The 19,892-nt window shown below is 44.8% G+C and overlaps 1 protein-coding gene across 7 annotated transcripts in view; it reads left to right on the top strand.

Annotated features, from left to right (window-relative positions):
- The window catches only part of MID1 (midline 1), a 588,063-nt gene that overhangs the window by 457,312 nt on the left and 110,859 nt on the right, over positions 1 to 19,892 (top strand). Inside the window, exon 1 of one of the 7 annotated variants that reach the window (XM_058713624.1) lies at positions 17,876 to 18,006. The exons of the other annotated variants lie outside the window; for them this stretch is intronic. The gene's annotated coding sequence lies outside the window, so the exon portion shown is untranslated. Of the gene's footprint in view, positions 1 to 17,875; positions 18,007 to 19,892 lie in introns of those variants that run through there. 7 annotated transcript variants of the gene reach the window in all.

Raw genomic sequence — 19,892 nt, 5'->3', positions numbered from 1 at the left:
TGTGTGTGCGCGCGCGCGTGCATATAAGTGTAATGGGGCAGCGTACAGAGCTAGGTCATGAGACTTCCAGCATCTGCGGACACCCTGCACTCTTAGGGGGAGAAGTTTAAGCTGTTTGCACCCTTCTCATACCACATACATCTAGGCCAAGGGTCAGCAAACCTGTTTGTAAAGACTGGATCGTATTTTGGGCTTCGCAGGCCACACAGTCCCTGTCGAAACCGCTCAACTTTGCATGAGCAGTAGGTATAAACAATTGCACATGGACATTTGAATTTCATGTCATTTCCACATCTCCCAAAATATGATTCTTTTGACTTTTTTTCCTCCAACCACTTAAAAATGTAAAAACCATTTAGAGCTTGGGGGCCATATAAAACAGGCGGGGGGCTATAGTTTGCGCACTCTGGCTCCCGGCTAATGGTTGAAAAAGGTACCTGGCCAGTCAGCAGTTTGTTGGGAAGCGTGTTAAAGTCCTTACCCCAATGTACCAGGTAAGGCAATAAATAATGCTACATTATGTTTAAAAGCCAAGCTATTGAGAGACTCAATTGCAGCAGTCCACGTTGTAGCAAATTATGAAATAAAAAATCAGCTAACGGGATTGAGCATGTAATAATGCTACCTTGTGTGGTTTTGAGATTTTTATTTTTAAGTCCGGGAATCTAGGGATATCTTGAACACAGGCCATTAAGAAGTCTGCCAAGGCTGTGGATTTAAAGCCCTGGGAATTCTTCATTTCACCCGGCTGCTGAATTTTAACAGCAAAGTTACTCATTAAGTCCACATTTTTACAAAACTATCAACAATGCTTCTTTATACTTTATCTGCATTTGACACACATCCAGAAAGATGATCTTTAATTTGACTGATGAGTGCATCCGATGTTATTCTAATGACAACTAATTTCCGGAAAGAAAAACTTTTCAGAAAGTGGGTCTCTTACATCTGGAAATAAATGTCCCCAACGTTCCAGCCCGGGAGTGAGTGGTGTTAGATGCTTCTCACAGGATCCTGGGTGGCCACCAGGAGCCTGGAAATACTTCCTGGGAAATGAGCCGGAAATGCAAAAGGAAGAAAACCTTGGGAATATGTGGGCCATTTTATGCTACACTTTGGGGGCCTTATTTTCTGATTTGAGCACAAGTCAAAAGTTGAGGAACATGGAGATTTGGGGGAGGTCTGACCCACTGCTCCCAGCCCCTTCGATTGAACATCCCCTTCAATTCTGTAATGGAAGTATTTAGATCTATTAATTTGAAGAAAAATGGGATCTATATTTACCCGGATCATAAAGAAGAGAATTCAAGGGGGAAAAATCGAATGTTGAGCTCACCACAGTTTGTAGCATAAACTTTACTCTCGAACTGATTTTTTGGTGCCTGAATGAGTCAAGTGCCCACCGTGGTATCCATGGTGAATTATACATGGGCTGTATCCTCAGGGGGCTTATGGTTTATTCCACTTTACAGCAAAACCAATAGAAATATCCTTACAAATATGGCAACTGCAGAACTTTCTTCCTAATCCTAAAACTTTCCTTATTCTTGGCCAGAGTAATGAATACAGCATCCCAATGCCATTTGATTGTCTCCATGTCATACGGTACTCAATTTGTCACGGCTAAAGTCTGCCCTAAAGAAGGTTAACTGTGGCTTTTTTCTGGTGATAACAGAAGACATAAAGAGATTATTTACAGAGCTGCCTCCTGGAAGGTTGAAAGCGTTTTATACAAACTATTACCTGATTTCTTCTCACGGTGATAGCTATCTTTTTTAATTTGTTAGAGTGAGAAAGACAGAACATGAGTGGGGGAGGGGCAGAGAGAGGGGGAGACACAGAATCCGAGACAAGTTCCAGGCTCTGAGGTGTCAGCACAGAGCCCGATACGGGGCTCGAACTCACGGACCGCGAGATCATGACCTGAGCCAAAGTCGGCCACTTAACCGACTGAGCCACCCAGGCGCCCCTCACGGTGATATTTAAAGTGTCTATGTAGTTTAATTTCTGTTATATGGGACTTTACCATTTTTATTCTTACTTGCAGCTCTGTGAGGTAAATGTTTCCACCACTCTTTTCTGAATGAGGGAAATGAGGCCCAGAAAGATATAAAATGGGGCAGCAGGTACCAGAAGTGATAAAATACTGGGTAAGCTTCCTGTTCAGCCACATCTGATCCCTAATCCCCTTCCTTCTCTTTGCACCTTAGCATATGATTTAGCAATCACTGCTTCAATTTTCCCTGCAGCAGAGTTAGGAAAACTAAGGCCCGGCAGAGCATTCAGATTTCCACTTATCTTCTCACGTGATTCTTTGGTCAGCCCGTTATAAAGAGTAAAAGACAATCTGAGTGAAATACATCCGATGGATGCCTGAGCCGGCGAGGTCGCCCAGCACCAAGAAAACCGGGTGGCGGGGGGCACTGGGAACTTGGTCATTAAGTGGAAGGTGATGAAAATCCCCCCGAGGGACCATTGCTCCGAGCAGGGGTCAAGAGCTGGGACTTGACTGGCAGGATTGACTGTAGATTCTCAAAGGGTCACACAGGCCAGCGAGAGGCCTGAGACTGGCAACTGTATTTGAATTAATTCCCACTGACCCAGGGTCTGTGACCTGGGAGACAGACGTCGCCAGGATGTCCTCCACTGGTATAATTGGTACGATCGTAAAGTAGAAAAAGGAAGGTGTATTCGTCACCGTTGCTGCGTAACAAGTCACCACAGACTTACAGGTGAAAACCACGTCCATTTATTAGCTCGTGCTTCTGTACGTCACAGGTCCGGGTAGCCCACTGTCTTCTCTGCTCGGGGTCTCCTGAGGCTGAAGTCAACGTGTTGGCCAGGGTGGGCTCTGATCTGAAGGCCCTGTGGGGAAGAAGATGCTGCCAGGCTCACACCTGTTGTTGGCGGGTTCATTTTCTTGCGGTTTTGGGGACTGAACTCCCTGTGTCCTTGGTAGCTGTCGGCCAAGTCTCCTCTGTCTTCGTCTTCTCATGTGGCCCTCTCCATCCGCAAAGTACAACAGCACGTGGAGTCTCTTGCACACACATGATCTCTCTAAATTCCTCCTCTGCCACCAGGTGGAAAACGCTTTCTATCGTAAGGGCCCATGTGCCCATCTGGATCATCTCCCTTCCCCTGACGTCAACTGCGCTGTTATTTAACAACATGGTCGGGGGAGTGATACCTCACATCCATGGGTTCTGGGGATTAGGGCCGACATGGGTTCTGGGGATTAGGGTTGTCGGGAAGAGGTATCCCGGAGGCCCAGACAGCACTAGAGGGCAGCACAGAGCAAGAGCTACTAAGAGACTCCCACGGTACGAGTCTGTTCGGAGATGGTTTCTTCATCTGTCTTCAGAGCATCTTCTCACCCAACGTGTGCCTCCTCACCCAGACCCCGTTGAGTCTTTAGTAAGAACATGGGAGAGGGAACAGGTGCCGACCATGGGCACGTCACAAAAAATTCGCCGTAGATCTGCCGCTGGGAAGCTGGGTTTCTCCAGCTCCGAAATGGGCTGGAATTCATTCAAGGATGAGACATTTAAAATGGAAAAATTCATCCCTTGGATCCCAGTGACGTAAAGGCTACTGTTTGCGGTACGTCTGATGGCGTAGCACTGTGTTTGGCAGCCTGTTTCCGTCATTGATCCTCCAAGGAGCCTTTTCAAACATTTTTTCCTAATTGCTCCCCCCCCCCATAAAATTTTCCTTACGCAGCTATATTGTATACCTATTTATGTGTATCTGTGCTTTGTACATAAAAAGAGTGAGACTATTTGCCACCAAGAACTAATTTTCTCACCCTTGAAGGCAGTATTGCCCTCACTGGCAACGCATGCTGGTAAAGGGAAAAAAGAAATTGCTCACATTTTAATATTTATTAAATCTTCAACTTGTACGGTCTATTTGATTTGGCAACTGGCAGTAATACTTAAGTTGTACTAAAAGGCACTTAAGATTAATCCTGAGAAATCACAAGAGTCTTTGAACATGAAAAATCACCCAGTATGTTCTATTTTAAAATAACAACTTGCAAAACAGCCTGTGAAGTATGCTCCCATTTTTGTGGATAAGACGATAGAAAAATGACTCGAAAGATTGATGGACCGAATGCTGCTTCTTGGTGGTCAGATTCTTTTCGAGGCATTTTGCTTTTGGGGAATGTTATAAATGAACACATACTATAATTGTGTCAAGAAAAATACTATTAGAAAAGTTAACCAGTCTCTCTTCTTTTTTTTTTTTTTTTTGCCTTCAACATTTAAGATTAATAGGCACTATAAACTCAATCATTCATGTGTAGCAAAAGGAGAAATTTTTCGCATGGTCCATTCATGGCTCCTTTAGATCTCTAGAGGGCTTCATGCCTCAAAGTGTACTGTCGCATTCTTCTTAATTCTGGTTGAACGCACGTACATTATTTTCTGCAAAGCAATACCACCTACTAAAGAGTGTTTCTTCTCTTCTAGTAGGGTTTTGGTGTCCCCAGAGCCCCCTTAGTCCTGTTTGCTTTGGATATTTCAGGAGTTACTGTAGGATTTAACTGTGGTGAGTCTTTAAGCCCTCTTTTTAAATTCACAAACTGCCTCTAATCTTAGAAAAATGTCAGGTTACACTTTTGAGAGGTTTGGGAACTTGACATTTTGTAGCCCAGTTAGGGTGTAGGCTGTTTCCACTCTGGGCACCTTGTTCCAATTTACGTCAGAGGGAATTATATACAGGTCAGGGCTGGGAGCAGCTTATAATTAATGGGGTGGACAAGTGGATTTTTAGTGTTTCATAAAATAAAATGGAAATCACATGTGCTTGGAACCGTTGTGTGTTTTTAAATATTTACATTTATCCTAGTAAACATTCATTATAACTGATATGTTTCTCCTGTGAATTTGCTACCTGGGAGGTCACAAGCCGTTTTTCACTGAGTGAAAAGGATGGTTGACGAGCTTGTTATACTTTTTAAAAAAAAGACAAAAAAGAGTACTTGGGGAGATATTGGTGAGTGAACTCGTGGACGTAATCCAGTCTTAGGTTTTTCTCCTAATTTTCTCTCGTGTTTAAAGCACCCACTTGCCAATATGATCCAAATGTCAGTCCTTCCAAGGGAGACTGGCGAGTGCTTAGCTTGTGAAATTCCTGAATGGCTCCTGGTAAAGGCACAGGACCAATGCTTAACTATTAGTTGTTGTTTTTTTAAGTTTATTTATTTTGAGAGAGAATGAGTTGGGGAGAGGGAGAGAGAAAGAGAGAGAGAATCCCAAGCAGGCTCCATGCTGACAGCACGGAGCCCAACGTGGGGCTCGAACCCACCAACCGTGAGATCATGACCTAAGCCGAAATCAAGAGTCGGATGCTTAACCTACTGAGCCACCCTACAACTGGGGCTCCAGTTTTGTTTTCTTTTTTAAATTAAAGTCTCGAAGTAGTTGAAGCACTTACTGGAACCTACAGCATCCACATTTTCTTTGCATTCGTACATCGGAAATTTCCAGTTCCTTGTGATGGAGCGGCACGTTCTCAGCTGGACTCTGCCATGTTCCCGCTCTGTGGCCCTGGGCAAGGTGCCCTAACTCGGAGCCTCAGTTTCCCCATGTAGAGAGTGGAGAAAATGGTACCTACCCTTTTGGGTCTGTAATTGATAGAAAGTGCCTGACAAATGGTAGGTACTTAAAAACATGTCAGCTGTGGGCATATGGAAGAATGGTCAAGAAAAGGGAGGTTCAAAGGAAGCCTTACGTGAGTTGGCATTACGTGTCAAACACTTGCGTGTTAGGTGTATTAACACATGCTTTATTCTTGCCTAGAAGTCCCCAACCCCTCCCCCCCACCAAGGAAGTATTATTTCCATTAAGTTAACAATTCCCTTTATAGATACTCTTTGTTTAGTGCAGGGAGGAATCAGTATAAGCACACTGTCTCCCAGGATATAATAGTTAAGTGAGTCGTGCAACGTGAGACCTGCTTGCTCTTTTCTAAGGAAGCTGTTAAAGTATTGAACGGGAGGGCTTCGCAGAGCTAGCAGGTAACAATGTCCAGCACTTCCCGATGCTTCCGCAAATGAGCCGGAAGGGTGTTGGAGTGGTTCTACATGGGATGGAGCTACTCGTCCAGACCTTTGACCAAGGATGTCCTAGGCACCCACTCAACCTGGAAATCACCGTCATGACAGATGGCGGAGGCAAAGCAGCCTCAGGCCCCTTACGCTGCTTCTGAGTGTCCCACTTTATGAAATCTGCAGAACTCTCCAAGGCTTTCGATCTCTTGTATTCCCCGAGGGCTCCTTAGGGGAAGAAACGTGTCTGTGCTTTGGGTGTCAGTATCCTTCTTCTGGGCAGGACCTGCAAAACGGACCGAGAGAAGAGCCGACAGTACGGACAGAAGGACAATAGCGAGCCAGAAGGAAGGCCCTGGTTGTTCTGATCGCGGGCAAGCTCTGTGCTGCATTGTAGGTTTTGAGATCTAAAATACACACTCGATACATACATTCTCCATATATACTCACCACATCTGTGCCCAAGACATAGTGGTTGATAACATTAATACATAAATGGCTATCTTTGTGCCTTACAGTAAAGTCCTATTTTTAGGGTGTGACCACTGCCTCATTTTGCAAATAGTCATTGTTCAGAATCATTTGGTATCATTAGCATACCTATAAGGCGATCTTGTATAGGTCCATAAGTGAGCCATGGCTGATCCCTTCACTTCCATTCAGTCCTTTGGAGAAATCTTTATGAAAATCCTACTGTGCGCCCAGTGGCTAACAGTTCTTGGCGGATAATAAGGTCTCAATCTACGTTAGATGTGCCCAGTGCTTCTTTGAGGATGAGTGCATCGTAACACCCCTTACTACCCCCCCCACCCCCAGAAAAAGAGGTGCGTGTGTATGTGAGAGAGAGACAGAGACAAAGACATTCTACTTAGAGAGATTCTACCTAGAGAGCAAAAGCCCCAGTCTTCTCTTCACGCGTACATGGTGAGGTATCTGGAATCGTAAATGATCCTAGCTGACCTGCTTCCCGGAAGCCTGATGTAAGACTCGAGGGCTCTGACCGTTGGGCAGTGCTTTGAGTCAATATGGTGTTATTGTTTGATAGCTGCAGGTGGCGCGGCATAGAATTCTGTGGGAACTTGCAACATGGAACCCAAGAGAGGGCTGGGCTGGCTGTGACCATGTTGTGGAAGGAGGACGTTTGGGGCCAGTTCTGAGCTGCCATCACGTTCTACCATGAAACCTAAATCCTAGCGCTTTCTTGGTCCGTTTAAATCCGTACGTCAGAGGAATTGACACGGTCTTTAATTTGTGTTAATAAGCTTGATGGGAAGCACTGTATTAAAAGTATTCACTATTTACACTTATTGAACAGGTATAGAGGGAATTTTCGTTCCTTTAACACGTAAGCATACAGAAACTTCAGCCTACCTGAATTTTGCCAACAGAGTCAAACGTCTCTGTTAACCAGTTTTCTACGTTGTACTTTCCCAAGAGATGGTGAAATACAAGAAAGAAGGCAATATCGTGGATTAATGTAAAAATTCACGGTCACGAGTACAAATCTACGTTCCGCTCCATCTCTTAAATCTCCTCTATTTATGATTAAAAGGAAGAAGACTTTATGGTGATGATCTCAAGAAACAATACAATTTGGAACTACCTAAGAACTTTTAAATTCCATCCCATTTGTAGTTAACGCAAGAAAAGCAGGCTCAAGCATTTTAGGAACGTTCTCAACGAGGATTTAAAAAAAAAAAAAAAGACAAGGTTTTCTATTTGAGGTTCAGTTAACCAGAAAATTAAATTAACCAGAACTCTCCCATTTTCGGAGAATTTCAGCTCATTGAAGGTTGATTGTACTTTTATCAGGGCCTTTGTTCCCGTGCAAAAAAGAATTCTACTTTCTGACTTATTATTTGGAGACTGATTAGTACGAAGTACACCTTGAATGAGCGGGGCAGAGGTGGCTTTCTGTTTTGGGATTTAAATTATTACTCTCTCTTTTTCTCTCTATATACAGAGGGAGAGAGAGAGAGAGGAAGAGACAGAGTGAGCTTGGTGGCAGACGTGTTTACCTCGAAAGAAATATGAGTAGTTAATGCTCTCGCTGCGACTTGTCCTCCATTTTCCTATTTCAAGTGCTCTTTTCCCCTTTCCAATCTGCCATTAGGAACGGAGAAGTATTTTCCTAGAAATAGAACAATGCTTTCTACTCGGACTCTAGTTCACCGCAGGAAATGCATCATGGTAAAAATAATTTATAAGTGAAAATGTAATGCGTTGCTGAAGATAACCAGGAAGTGGGGAGCAAAAACCCTAAGTAGCAGAGAGAGGCCAGATGGTCTCTCTCTCTCTCTCTCTTTTTTTTTCTTAATGCAGCCACGAAGCAGGAAATTTTGCTTGATTAAGAAGGCTCCGGTGTCGATTTTCATTCAGCAGTTTTGCGGGCCGTGTGTTAATGGAGATATATATACGCGCACACAGAGCACAGGGTTTTCATTCCCCCAGTCGATTGTTGGTGCCATTGTGAGCAAGCTTCTGCTGCTGAGAATGCGAAGTTTTAATGATAAAGAAGGAAATGGGTTCCCAGTCTCAGAATCTGCCCACTACCCTACCGACTCTCCGTCATTACCATGTCCATCATATTGTTGTAGGGTCTGGTGTTTTGTTTTGTTTTCTTTTGATAGCCCAGAGTGGAAGAAAGGCTGTGTACCACAGTGGCTAACTGGGAGAAAATAGAGGTTTTGGAGTTCAACACTCCAGGGGGCTAATGTGCATAAAGGACCTGCGTTTAATCCTCGGAGCTGCCAGTCAGGATCACGATGAAGAAGCACCCATGCAAAGAATTGCTTTCTGGACGCTGCTAGGCGGGGGCGGGCCGGGGGGGGGGAGGGGGGGCCGGAGCGCCCCTATTCGGACCGTGATGTTTTGGCAGTTGATGCTCAGGCAGGTTGCCTGGCAGTGGCTTGGGCACAACAAAGCTCCCTTCTGGGAAGTCACCCTGCCACCGTCCTGCCCCCTCGGCCCAGCGCCCCCGGAGAAAGGCATTTCCCACTCTGAGGGAGAGAATGAATAGAGTGGGGGAACGGAATATTTGCATCCGTTTACAAGGGAGTCACTTGGAGGAGTTTGTAATGGAAAGAATAGACTTAGACAACTGGCAGGACCCTTTGGAACCGCGCCCTGGGTCAAGTGTCTGTTGATTTAAATCAGGACAAGGTAAAGGAGCGCCGTAACCATCTTTACCTTAAAGATGAGCGAGCAGACGTTGAGAAGGGCTCTTGTCTTTCTTTTCCAAAACGCGATGCTTCCTCACGTAACTGCGATACTTCTGCCAAACAACGTCCATATTTATTATCAGAATAAATACATCTCCACTTTGAGGTAGCTTAGCCACCCGGAAAGCTCACTGTTCTCAAAGCTAGGTAGTTTCTCGTAAGTGAAGTTTTAAGCCCTAGATTGTATCTCAAGTACTGAGTCTTTCCAGTTTCGCCTTTGTTTATATCCAAAAAGCCAGCTCTTGATATAATCTGATTCAATGAGAGGATAAAACGCGCAAGATGAAGTGCTCACTTAGTGGCTGAAAATGAAGCTCTTTTTCCTTTAAGACTCAAAGAATCCTAGACAACGAACAAATAAGACACAAAGCAAACAACAACAAAACCCCTGGAGTCGGGTCCCTGAGATCATACCTTTCGATATAAATTCCAAGGGAACGTCTTGACTTCCTGTTTCATAAGTTGCATTTATAATTTCTCTCAAAGTTACGACAGGAAACCTTTGGATAATGCAAGGAAAATCTCTCAGAGGTTAGCCTGCCTTGAGAGTGTTTTTAAGAAGACACTAGAAGAAGCCTCATGGCCTTTGTGGGATTTGTTTTCATATGATTACAAGTATTTTTTTTTTTCAGAATTATCAAGCTTCCAATGAGACATTTTTAATGTTGGTTTTAGTTTAATTTTTTAAATTTTTTAATGTTTATTTACTTGAGAGAGAGAGAGAGAGAGAGAGAGTATGAGCAGGGGAGGGGCAGAAAGAGAGGGGGAGACACGGAATCGAAGCAGGCTCCAGGCTCCGAGCTGTCAGCACAGAGACCGACGCGGGGGCTCGAACTCCCGAACGCTGAGATCGTGACCTGAGCCGAAGTCGGACGCTTAACCTACTGAGCCACCTGGACACCCTTTAATGTTGGTTTTTAGGCCAAAAATCTTTGGGCTGGGGAGAACTCCCCCTCCGAGAACGACTTGCTTTATAAACGCCGCTATGCCTGGTGCTCCGTCCTCTCCTAAACCTGCTTACTGGTGTCTCTGTGGTGTAGGGCTGGCACCTGCCACCCCTGCTTCCCAAGCTGGGCCCTTGGCCTCTGCTACCGCTGCAGTAGCCACGCGTTACCGTCTCACGATTCCTGCCGTGCTGGTCTCCCTTCAGGCCGGGAATTTATTTCTCTTGAGATACCTTTCGTTACTGACATCACTGCCCACAAGACGCCAACACAGCTCTCAGGCCATGGGCTCCCCCGGTTTCCACTCCTCTTTGATCTTCTGGGCATGGAGCCCCAGCTGTACCTGTTCATTAACCCCCGCGCTCTTTCCCCACCTCTTTCCTGTCCTTCCTGAAATTTCTTCTCCTAGAGAGGCAACAGCAAAACCAATGACTCTTGAAATGTCTGTTAATTTCCTTCACGCCCTTCCCTGGACCCTTAACTGCCTGGCCCGTTGTTACTTTCGACTTCGTGTTAACATCCTGCCATCAAGATTCTCAGACCTTCAGGGAGTTCTAAGTCCCGTAGTTCCTGGGGTTTTTTGGGTCCACCGTGTGATCGTGGCTTTTCTCGCAAGTTCTAATGCTAGAAAAAATCAAGAGGCCACTGCTTTCCAATAATTGGTCATGTTATCTTTTCGTGCAGTGACCTCTTCCTTTTTTCTTGGTAAAAGTTGGATTTTCACGTCCTTGAAACAGAAATCATCCGTTAAGGAAATCTGTCAGTAAACATTGAGCAACTTGAGAAATTAAATCCAAACTCTGTTCCCAAATGCTGGAAAGTTTTATACCGAAATTAAGATGTTGTTTGCTCATTTATTGGCAGGGCGGCAAGGCAAAATATTAAGAAAGCCTGCACAGATATGAGTATAAACGTGTTTGTAGCTACAGTAGACCTCACCCACCCCTCTATTTTCTATCATGATATCCTTTTTATTTCTTTCATTTTATGTATGGTTCTCACCCATTTCCTGGTTTATTTTATGTCCCTTTCATTAAAACGTAAGCCCTCCCAGGACATATTCACCCGTGTATTCCCAGGGCCCAGGGCAGTGCCTGACTCACAGCAGGACCTCAAAAATACCGAGAAATGACTTGCTCTCTGGTTTTACGCCAAAGGTAGCTCTAACATTAAAAAAAAAAAGGGGCGCCTGGGTGGCTCAGTCGGTTGAGCATCCGACTTCAGCTCAGGTCATGATCTCATAGTCCGTGAGTTCGAGCCCCGCGTCGGGCTCTGTGCTGACAGCTCAGAGCCTGGAGCCTGCTTCGGATTCTGTGTCTCCCCCTCTCTCTGGCCCTCCCCCGTTCATGCTCTGTCTCTCTCTGTCTCAAAAATAAACATTAAAAAAAATTAAAAAAAAAAAAAAAAAAAACGCTTAAGCCAACTTAACGCACGTGTAGGATTTCTAATATCAAAGAAGTAACAAAACGAGCTTACTCTTCCCACCTCTTAAAAGGAGTTTCGGTTAAGAGCAAAGACCAGATACAGGCTGATTTGGGGCTAATAAGGAAGTAGTAAAGGGCTCTGTTTACTATGGGTGGGGCCCACCTGCTCTCTTCCCGGAACCCCAGCTGATATTAAAGGATGGTAGGGGTGAGGAGTGTGGAGCACTTTCTGGTGGGCTCCTTTGACCCCTGGTCTTCCATGACTCAAGCGTCATTCACTGTCACGTGAAGTGCCTCTGCCCTCACTGCTGGAAAGCCCGGTGGCGATCGATTCGATTTCCTGGGCCAGATCTCCAGGAGGAGCCAGGAGCTGTGTCTGTTGGACAATAATTCTCCAGGGACCTCTCACGTTTCTGTACCTCTGGCAAGCTGAGGTACGGATGGCTTTTGTTCCAGACGGTCTTTTTGAGGATATTCATCCGTATAGCCAACAGCTTAGAAGATTGACATAGAGTATCTCGACAGAGTATCTCCCTCCGGGGTAGAAAGTAGGTTGGTCTGCTGTCCGTTATGGTAAAGATAATGTTCTCTACAGGGCGAATGCCAGAGAGGTTGGCTTGCAGCCCATAATGAGAGGTTGGGGTTTCCTGAGCTCGGGTTTTTCAGCTGTGATGCAAACCCTCTACGAATGCAGTGAGCACCTGGGGCACTCCGTGGACTTGGGGGACGAGGGGAACCAACGTGACTATGAGACACGCGATGCCTGCTGTGCCCTGCCTTAAAACCGTCCTTTGTCTCTGACTCACGGGTCTCATGTCTTCTGCCGAAATCCATGAAACTGGTAGGCTAACAGCTTAGCTCCCGAGCAGGAAAAATCTGAAAGCCGTCACTGGTCTTGATAGTCTCACCTGCGCCACCCGTGCCAGGGTCTCTTATTTCCTGCGACATCAAAAATTCTGGCCTAGGATTCATGTGGGACGGGGAGCTCTTCAGTGAGGAGCGGAGAACTGAAGGCTCGAGGTCACGGCTGGAGGCCCAGTGGCAATGAATAGAGGTATATTGATGTCTGGGAAACAGAGGACCTTGCCTACGTGAAGACAATTATTAAAAAAGAATTAATGTTAACAGCAGGAATGCCGGTTTATTCGTTATATACTATTTCTTTATACAAGATGGCCCATGAATGTTATTGAACAAGGACATGGATTGAGATCCTTCCTGTTTCCAAAAGTGGTCTGGAACAGTTTGCAATAAAAAATACAGATCATGAATGCACTCAGAGAAGGGTGGGAAGTGGTGACTGGGGACACGAGAGGAAGAGGGGTGTGGGAGCTACAATTTTGCTAGCACTTTCACAACTTTGCCTCACTTAATCCTCAAAAGACCCTTCGAGATTGTTCTCATTGTCGCATTTTGCGGATAAGGAAACCGTACAAGATAGGAAACGGCAGAAGCCACGGTTTGAACTCAGGTGTATCTGGTTTCAAGGTACACGTTTCTTTGCACGACACCATACTGACGGTCTCACCCCAAAACGAGACCAAGCGTAGTTGGGCCAGCTGAGCTCAATGGAGGCTTAACCCCAGCTTTTCCGCCAGCACATCAAGGAGAGAGCCAGATGAAATGCGTTGTCTAAAAGAGGAAAGTCTTTTTGCTTTTCCTTCCGCTGGCAATAGAAGGAGGGGATGGAGAAAGGCGAAAGACGTGGAATAGCAGCGGAACAGAGAGAAGAGGAAACGGACGGCCATTTTGGAAGCATTGCAAGACAGGATATATTTTTACTTTTCTGAACCCTCTAGCTCAGAGACTGCAATAATGATCATTATAATTCTCATTATGTGGTAAGTCCAGTAGACTTATATGAACTCTGATGCTCTCACTAAATGTGTTGTCCCATTAGCAGCTTGAGCGGAATTTGAATCGGAAAAAAAGTAGAAGGTAAGAAGAGTATGATTTGGGGGCGCCTGGGTGGCTCAGTCGGTTAAGCGTCCGACTCTTGGTTTCAGCTCAGGTCATGATCTTGTGGTTGTGAGATTGAGCCCTGTGTCTATCTCTGCACCGAGCATGGAGCCTGCTTGGGATTCTCTCTCTCTATCTCTCTCTACCCCTCCTCCCTCCTCAAAATAAATAAATAAACATTAAAAAAAAAAGAGCATGATTTGACCAAACCCATCTGTGACCTTCACGTTAGCTGTTCGGTCACGGTGATTGTTTCTCAGCGAAGAATCCATTCCGTGGCTTCCCTAGGAGTTCTTGAAAACTCTCCTTAAAGGTTATATTTAAAGTATGTAAGTTAGAAGAAAAAAAGTGTAAGTTAGAGTATGCTCCGAATGGAGAGAGCCATTTTTGTAACAAATTCCGTTTCCTTACGAATGTACCCTAAGTTCCTTCAGTTATCTAATAAAAAGTATCTTACTTTAGATGGGGCAGAAACAGATCTAGAAGTTTCAAGGAGTGGATCATGGGTTTAAAAAGTGAGTGATTTAATCTGATTTGAAAGTTTTAATTTCATGATACTGTGTGTGTGTGTGTGTGTGTGTGTGTGTGTGTGTGTGTATGTATTTAAATGACAACCCAGTTTTACCGCCCCAGACGTAAAGATTTCTTGCTGCCTGGAAAACTCATTCATCCATTAGCATTTAAATCTTTTCAAAGTATTTTTGCTCAGATTTCTCCCAAGAAGCCACCTGCCTTTGTTCTGTGAGGACACCCGGTTCAGATGCTGTTCTTAATATCCTGTTTTCGTCAGCACTGTTGTTCTTTTCATTGCCATTCTTCCATCGTCCCCCTTCTCTCGTGTGGTGCTTTACAATAACAACTCCGAACAAAAGAGTCACTCCTGTTTCTGTTGCCTTAAAAAAAAAACCAAAAAACAAAAGACTTCATCCCCTGACGGTAGGGCCTCAGTGATCACGGGAAACATTGAAAGCATGTTCTTCATAATAGTTAACCAGGAGTTGTGAATCAAGGTTACTTTTCTTTATTTTTCAAGATCGCAAAGTAGCTTCGGGGCATTGTGAACATGAGGCCTTTGTGTGTGGCTAACTTTGAAGTTGAGAGACAAAGCGATTTCCTTTGAGGAAAGGAGCTATCGTGTTTGAGAGAATTTCCCAATCTGTCCATACAATAGGCATCAGTTACTATATGACATTGTCATTACCTCAGTGAGTCATGGGACTGGAGGAGTTGTGCGTGCCACTGAACGTAAGCTTTTCGATGTTCAGAGAACAATGGTGAAATGCCATACTGGCCATCATCAGGAACTATTTACTGATGCATTTTTCTCCCGGTGGATAATAAGTGGGAAGGGGGGAGAGTGCACTTTCTCTGCCTTCTAGAGGAGCATTGTAGGAATGAAGTAAGAGAAGGTTTTCCCATGGGGCAAGCGTTTTTCCAGATGGAATCTACTTGCTGCAATAATCCAGCTCAACTGGTCCGTCCTTCACAGACCAGACCTCTGATGTCATTTTGCTGTTTTCCAGGTAACCCTTTTCAGATACGGGTAGGCTTTAAAAAAAAATGTAATACATAAATCGTGTAAGGTTTCCGTTTTTGCACAGAGGAAGGCGTGTCTCTCTGATCCAGGAGGGATGTTGTCACCGAGGAATTTGTGAAGGGTGAGTTCTGTCAAGTCCCACGTAATTTTGCAAAGGCGCTTACGTGTGTGGGTGTGTACAAAAATCAGTTCCACTGTAGACGTATGTAGGGTTTTATAGAGACAGAGAATAGTTCCATGCATGGGTGTAGAAATGCCTGTCGAACTAGAAACACTGGGAAGAAGCATCCACGGGAGCTTCCATTTCTGCCACCACCACACTGAAGGTGTCAGGAGACTAGGTGTGACAGGTGTTCTCTCCCTCCCCTCTCTTTCGTGTCCGCTGCCGCTGCCCTCAGCACGAGATTCTTGCCTGGCGCTCGGTACAGCACAGACGGGGAAAACGTCCGTCACTTTCAACTGAATGCGAAATAGGTGCCATTTGCCTATAACACTGGATGTTTGCTTTCTTCGCGTAAACTGTAAAAGACATGAAATGTCTGAGACCCTCTGGCGGTGGGAAATCGCCTGTAGAGGTTGTCAGATGATGCTCTGTAGAAGATGATCAAGGTTGCGGTTGTTGATCCTTTTCTTCCGGTTTTGAGGGGTGAAGTCCATGTTTGTTTCCTGATATTCCAACTCTAGATGTTCAGGCTCATTTGCCACCGCAGCGCCAGAATACGGACAAGTTAGGCATGTCTCGTAGAAATTTTGGCAGGCTTAAGGTTGTTTTAACAAAGGCAACGCTTTCACATCTCATGCCGAAAACTTCTTTCGAATTCTGTTTGATGATGGATGCGTGTCTCTCCTGTGGACAGCGAGGTCTTCCTTGGGAAGTCACCTCTTTGTGAAATTGAGTAATCCCTTTGTTTATTGTTAACAGACGGATGAAATTGTGATTTGTACAGACATAAGCCAAGAAAGTGTATGTTTGCATTTTTATGTCCAAACATGTGAAGCACGCTTTGGTTTACCGTGAGGTGTTGCAATGGCACGAAAGTAGGCGTCACGACACGCCAGCCAGGCAACAGTCCTTGCCTCCTGCTTGCCCTTTTATCAAGAAGTTTCTTAAACACCTTTGGTGGAGGCCGGATATCTGATTTTGCACGTGAATCGTGCAGGTTTGCAATCAGTGTGTGGGGTTTTTTGTGTGTGTGTGTGTGTTTTTTTATACTTTCCTGATGATTTACTTGAGTTGCCTGTTCTTGTCTTGCATGGTGATAAGCAACATCCTTGAAAGAATTGCAGGGCAAGACAATTTCTTTTTCTTTTCTTTTCTTTTTTTTTTTTTTTTTTTTTGCTTTTGGGAAGACTACTTCCTCTTCCTTTAGACAATCAATTTTTAAAAGATTACTTTCCATTCTCAATTCACTCTTTCTTTGCCGTTCTGGTGACTGAAATTTGGGACACCTATCACAGATTTGCTGTGTGTATGTGTGTATGCATCATATGTATGTATAAACACGTGTGCATACGACATGTCGTATGCAGGCATGATATATATATGTGTGTGTATATGTGTTGCTTGCTTATGTATACATGTGTGTATATTTCATACACCTATATTTTCAGTTGTTTATCAGGATGAGAGATTGCAATTTAGCTCTCTATTTGGGGAAGAAAAAAAATGACTGCTTTATGGAGTCTGTACGAGAGATTGTTCTTCTGGATGTGATGTTTTATTTTTTTATTTTTTTATTTTTTAAATTTTTTTATTATTTATTTTTGAGAGAGAGACACAGAGTGCAAGTGAGGGAGGGGCAGAGAGAGAGAGAGGAATCCGGGGCAGGCTCCAGGCTCCGAGCTGTCAGCACAGAGCCCCACATGGGGCTCGAACTCACAAACCACGAGATCATGACCCCAGCCGAAGTTGGACGCTCAACCGACTGAGCCACCCAGGCGCCCCTGGATGTGATGTTTTAAAAAACTTCTTCCGGGGGCACCTGGGTGGCTCAGTCAGTGAAGCGTCTGACCTCAGCTCGGGTCATGATCTCGTGGTTCACGAGTTTGAGCCCTGTGTGGGGCTCTGTGCTGACAGTTCAGAGCCTGGAGCCTTCTTTGGATTCTGTGTCTCCCTCTCTGTCGGCCTCTCCCCCGCTCGTATTCTGTCTGTCTGTCTGTCTCTCTCAAAAATAAATTAAAAAAAATTAAAAAATCAAAACTTCTTCTAGATATTATATTTTAACTCAGAAGATAGATACAAAATAATAAGTGCATTATTAAAAACAACAACAACAGCGTCCAGAGCATAGTGTGATCATGTGCTCAGGAAGCCGCCAAAAGGACCGAAATGCAAGGGAGGCAAGAGCCCGTTGCTGATCCCGGGAGCCGGACGGGACGCTCCTATTGGCAGCATGGAAAAGCTGGCACCCGGCACTCGGCTGCGGGACACTGACCCGCTGCTGGGCCCCGTGAGCCATGAGGGTACAGATCGCAGTGCCAAATCGTCGTCGTTTTGGGGACGAGGCAGTGGGTGTTAATCCGCCCCGAGCTGCCTTTTCATTTGGCTTGAGTTGAACGTGGAGTGGGCGAGGACATAGGGCAGCCTCGGCAGGGTCTGTGCAAAAGGCAGCTGGAAAGCAAGAGGGAGTTTTGATTCTTCAACTCAGCAACCCTGGCGGGGTGGATGAGGTGGAGCTGGGCTTCCTGGAATTGTCGCGTCGATTTTCCTGTTGTGTTTCACCGTTGACGCTCTCACAGACACACAGGACTGCTCCGGCACTGCCTGCCACCCGCCATCTGGTCTCGGTGGCCTGCCTGTCATTTCGCGGGTCCCCTTCCTCTGCCTACGGCGATGTGTCTTCACCAAGAACTAGGGTGCAGTCCATTGGTGGGTATTCAAGGCGATCTATTTGTAAGAATCTGGAGAGGTGCTCAAAGAACTATTAAGGACAAATGTGCTGTTTCCTGTTTTTAGCCTATCAGTTTTTTCAAGAGAGCAAGTTGCATTTCTGAGACGGTTGAGGGGGTTTCTTTACTATTAAGGCAGAGCGGGGTCGGGCGGTCGGTCCTTGAGAAATTGGGATTGCTTTTTTTTGCGTTGTCATTGGTGTCTTTTTTCTTGTCTGCTTGTTTAAATGAACTCCAGAAGGTGTATTTAAGCATTCTGTTAAGTAAATGTGGAAGACTAGGTTTCAATTAAAATAACCAGACAGTGTGACCTAGCTCCCGCTTCCCCTTAATTTTTATCATTAAAGCCTTCATATCCCCAAAGACATCTGCTGTGCTTCCAAAGGATTCTTTTCAGGAATGTTCATTCATTATTAATCAGGTTGCATGGTCAAGAGAGTATGTGATTATTTTAAAGAATATCCTGGAGATCCAATTACTAAAAATCGAGCACACTATGGACAGGTTTTGTGAACGGTTTCATTCAGTCTGCATGAATTCCACCAGGTGGGTGTTTGGTGACATTAAAAGTCTTCCTTGCTTCTCACTTTCCGTGGCAGGTAGAACATTTTAACTTAAGCGCTCCTCAGAATAAATAAACACGAAGTGGCAAGTTATTAAGAAAATCTGTCGTCTTAATGAGTTACTTTAAAACTTGAGGCTGGTGCCTCCGTGCTCATCTGCCTGTCATGTTTTTGTTTTTGTTTTTGTTTCCTCAGTCAGTCCCTCTGGTCCCTTAAAATTCGGCTGGCAGAAATTCTTAAGTCTGTCACCGATAAAGTGAACCAATTTGGGGTGCTGACAGTCGGAGGTTAACCACAGTGATATTTCAGAGACATTACCTATAGAATGTTACAGGATCACTTTCTTTTTTTCTCCACCTGTTTCCGCTCGTGTGTTATTTGTACTGTTGCTTTAAGAGCCACTTTGCATTTTGACTGCCTCTGTTGTCATATCAATTTCCAGTCTTTCAGAATGCCGTTACATTCAATTGGATCTCACCCTCCCCTTTCCATAGCTTCATGGCCCGGTTTTATTGTGCATTTACCGACTTGCCCGTGTCTCCAATCGGCCAGGGTGCTGCTAATCAGTAAAGTAGCATTTGGGTAGGGTGTTTAGAACTCAAAGCTGTAGTTTTTATAACTCAAAGCTAAATCCTAAACCATGGCCGAATGCGCAAACATTGGGTGCCTGTATTCTGTTATTGAAAATAGTGCATTTGTGGTGGATTCATCTGGAATATAGCACCCAGTTTCCATTGTTTCTGCCTCACAAACAGGTTAATTTCCAAAGTTGCCCAGTTCCAAAGTTTTGAGTCCTCTGAAAGTCCCATGTGCCTTCTGATCCAAGATAAAAACATCATTCCACAGTTTAAAAAAGAATTTTTTTTTACATATTATTTATTTTTGAGAGAGCACCAGTGGAGGAGGGGCAGAGAGAGAGGGAGACACAGAATCGGAAGCAGGCTCCAGGCTCTGAGCCGTCAGCACAGACCCAGACGTGGGGCTCGAACTCACCAAACTGTGAGATCGTGAGCTGAGCCGAAGTCGGATGCCCAATCGACTGAGCCACCCAGGCGCCCCGTCCACAGTTCTTAAAAAAAAAAAATTCCACCTGTGGTTCTAGAACAGGGATGATGTCATAGCAAAAACCCAAATGGCAATAAGTCCACTAAATCTTCATTACCCCTGTGAAGAGGGGATAGCAAATGGACTTGGTCGTTGTTCTGAAATGTAGGATGCTTTAAAGAAAATTTATTCATAGGATATGGGGGATGCTGTTTGTGAAAAAACACTTTCAAGGGTTTTTTCCCCCCTCAAACCGTTT

This window comes from Neofelis nebulosa, chromosome X (genome assembly GCF_028018385.1).
Source record: "Neofelis nebulosa isolate mNeoNeb1 chromosome X, mNeoNeb1.pri, whole genome shotgun sequence".
Taxonomy (NCBI): domain Eukaryota; kingdom Metazoa; phylum Chordata; class Mammalia; order Carnivora; family Felidae; genus Neofelis; species Neofelis nebulosa.
Note: the sequence above shows the minus strand (reverse complement) of the source record. Positions and strands in the feature narration are given on the sequence as shown.